The sequence below is a fragment of the Myotis myotis genome, unplaced genomic scaffold (genome assembly GCF_014108235.1).
Source record: "Myotis myotis isolate mMyoMyo1 unplaced genomic scaffold, mMyoMyo1.p scaffold_m19_p_17, whole genome shotgun sequence".
NCBI classification, from domain to species: domain Eukaryota; kingdom Metazoa; phylum Chordata; class Mammalia; order Chiroptera; family Vespertilionidae; genus Myotis; species Myotis myotis.
In genome coordinates this window covers 2,576,061-2,579,347 of record NW_023416321.1, presented here as the reverse complement: position 1 = coordinate 2,579,347, position 3,287 = coordinate 2,576,061, and positions in this window count along the sequence as shown.

Genomic DNA, 3,287 nt, shown 5'->3' with positions numbered 1-3,287 from the left:
CGACCGTGATGGCCCAGCTCCCCCTGCTGCAGCTGCAGGCACAGCCCACTGAGCCCAGACGTCTGCAGCCGCCCACTCAGTGAGCAAGCAGGGGCTCTGAGTCACTCTGTCACCTTGAATTATGGGGGGAGAGGGGGACCTTAATAGCTAGGTCTGGGGACTGCTCAGGTCTGATGGAGGTGGCTAGTTAACCGCCTCCCCCCCGCCCCCCAGGTCAACAGCAGGCGCGGCAGCTGAGAGCTACACGGGCTCCGGGGGGGAGAGCTGTGGGTAAGTCGCACTGAGCCCGTTCACTGGTCCGAGGAAGGAAAAGGTTTATTAAAAGAACAAACAGAAAGAAAAATACTAATAACAGTCTTCATAGACTAATTGCTAATTAGTCTTTATTGCCAGGAAATGGGAAAGCAAACGAGGGCAGCGCATTGGATTCACCTGCTACCCTGGTGCCGTTGTTCAGCCCAGGCTGCACTCAGCCCCAGGAGGCAGGAGAGGCCGGGCCGTTAGAGAGGGAGAAACCCACGTGAATGGAAGGGTCTCCTCGCCAACGCAGGGCCCAGCAGCCCCCACTCACCGGGTCCTGGGCTCAGACTGTCCGGGGACCTCCGCACGGCACGGCTGTGGCGAGGAAGAGGAAGAGGAGGGACTTCTCCAGATTCGGGCCTAGCTGGGCAGGGCTCTCCCACGGGGCCCGGGGCAGAGCCAGGACAGGGCTCAGGGGCGAGTGGACGTGGGGCAGCGGTGGAGGGAAGGAAATCAGTCAGATGCGCCTGTCTGATGGGGGATGACCCCTCGCCCCCCCAGCCCCCGGGTCACACAGAGCTCGCTGACATCACGGGCTGCGGGGCCGGGTCCCCTGCCCGTCTAACCGCCGCTGCCAGAAGATGCCTGGCAAAGTCCAGCCTCTTTTCCAAGTGGTGGTGAGGTGTCACTCGACCACAGGCTGCGCGTGAGGACTCAGAGCTGCAGTTCATGGAGGTGAACAAAACCACCTGCTAAAACGGGGGTCGGGCAGCACAACGAACACGGCCACGGTGGGCACGACAGGGCGGCGGGCAGGACCCTGCGCTGCCTCTGCGGGTTAACGGCCAGCCGCCGAGGCTGTGGCCGCCCTGCCCCCCGAGCCAAAGCAGACACACCTCGGCCCTTAGACCGGTCTCACCCGCTGGAAGGTCAGACACCGGCTCCCACAGCTATTGCTCCCACAGCTATTCCATCCGTGTCAGTCATTTGCGATTCTTTCTTTCTTTTTTTTTTTTTTTTTAAGGAGGAGACTTTGATAGTCTCTGTGGTTTTTTGTTTGTTTTTAATATATTTTTATTGATTTCAGAGAGGAAGGGAGAGGAAGATACAGAAACATCAATGATGAGAGAATCATTGATCGGCTGCCTCCTGCCCACCCCCTCCTGGGGATCGAGCCCGCAACCCAGGCACGTGCTCTTGACCAGAATCGAAACCGGGACCATTCAGTCCGCAGGCTGACGCTCTATCCACTGAGCCAAACCGACTAGAAAGACGATTCTATTTTTTTAAACTTGTACCAACTGCGGACCTAGCTGGCTGAACACTTGCAGTCACTGTGCCAGACGGGGAGGTGGACCCTGCAGCCAGGGGCTGTGCTGGACACTGTGCTCCCCCTGGCCCCACCCCCATGTGGTCTCTGACAGCCACACACCACCAGGCTGGAATCTTCCAGGCGGTGATGTCAGGATGCGGGCAGTTCCCAATTTATCTTGGCTTTGGAACAGCGATAAATTTTACAGCTAAACCTGGTTTCCATCTCCTCTGTAGCAACAAGTATCTTCAAAACAAAAATTTAGAAGCAACACATATTTTTGCTATCTTTGGACATTTTCCTAGGCCTCTGAAGGTTCCAAGCTCCCCGAGGCTGGAGCAACGTGCTGTTTAGATTCTGTGAGCTGTGAGCTCGGCGTGGACTGGGTGACGCCGAGCATGAAAAATCAGCCCCGCAGTGAGCCAGGGACAGGCCGGCCCAGCCTCCCCCAGAGGGCGCGCCATCGCCTTGGCTTCGGGAGCAAAGCCCGACGCCGGTCCAGGCCGCTGCGGGTGGAGGGCCCGCCACCCCAGGCTGCCACCCCACACACCAGCGAAAGGCTCCGGGGCCAGCAGGTGAAGGAGACAAACCAAGCCCAGTAGTCTCATTTGCAAACAGGGAGTCCAGAATCTCACCTGGTTGAATGGAAAACCGAGACAAGACAGGACATCGGAACAAGGCATGTGAAAGGGAGAGAACCCAGTCCCACTGCTCACGATGTTTTCTGAACGGAACCCACAGGGTAAGGGCGGATAAACGTGGCCAAACTGTGTCGTTTCAACCCGCGGCTGAGCATTATGTGATAATAAAGCAGCTCTCCACGGCCAGTGCTTTGCAGATCAGGACGACCTCACCAGCAGGTAGGAAATAACATGAACGCAGCAGCCCACAGGATGCCCTAAAACAGGAATGGAGTTTCCTCCCTGATCTGAGGAGACAGAAGACCCTTACAGGACCCAACTGCTGCTGAACCACAGCCCGTCCTGGGCGGGGACGTGCACCTCAACAGCAGGAAAGACGCCCTGGGAACGAAGCAGCACCCACACCCGCTCCTCACACCTGGACCTCCCCGCGTCGCCTGCTCCCTGGGAAGGCGGACCCTGGGCGCTGCTTTCGCTCTGGAACCCATCGGCCAGGGCCTGACTGAGCCTGTCCCCATGGGGCGGAAGCCGTGTCCCGGGCCTGCGGGCGGGATGGGCCCTGCTTCTGGCACCCCGCCCCCCACCACACAGCCTGTCTAGCGTCCAGGGAGCCTACGCGAAGGGCGGAAGGCCCTGCCTGCTGTCCTCTTACGCAAATACGTCCTTTAATACCGAACATGTCCTGTCCCAGCACCGCTGGCTGACCACACCGTGCTGGCCAGAGCAGCCGGCAGGGAGGCCAGGAGGCAGGGACTTCCTAGTGTGGCCACGAGACAGAAAACGCGCAGGAGCTGCGACCAGGGCGCTGGCAGGCACTCTGCAATGGAGGGCCCGGAGGCCCTGAGCAAGACAGAGGGATGCCTCTGCAGGTGAGGACGGCAGCTTCTCCAGCCCCGTCCCGCCCCAGTGCCGCAGACGCTCCTGGTGGCGGAGCACAGCCTGTGGCGGTGACCAGTCAGCCCAAGGCGGTGAGGGGGATGCGGGCCCTGGACCCCAGCCCACTGGGAGCTGGAGGGCAAGGAAGGGGTGAAAGCCCCCGACTTCCCTCCGCCCTGTGAGCCCCGAGTTGGGGACCAAAAACCAAGACCACAACC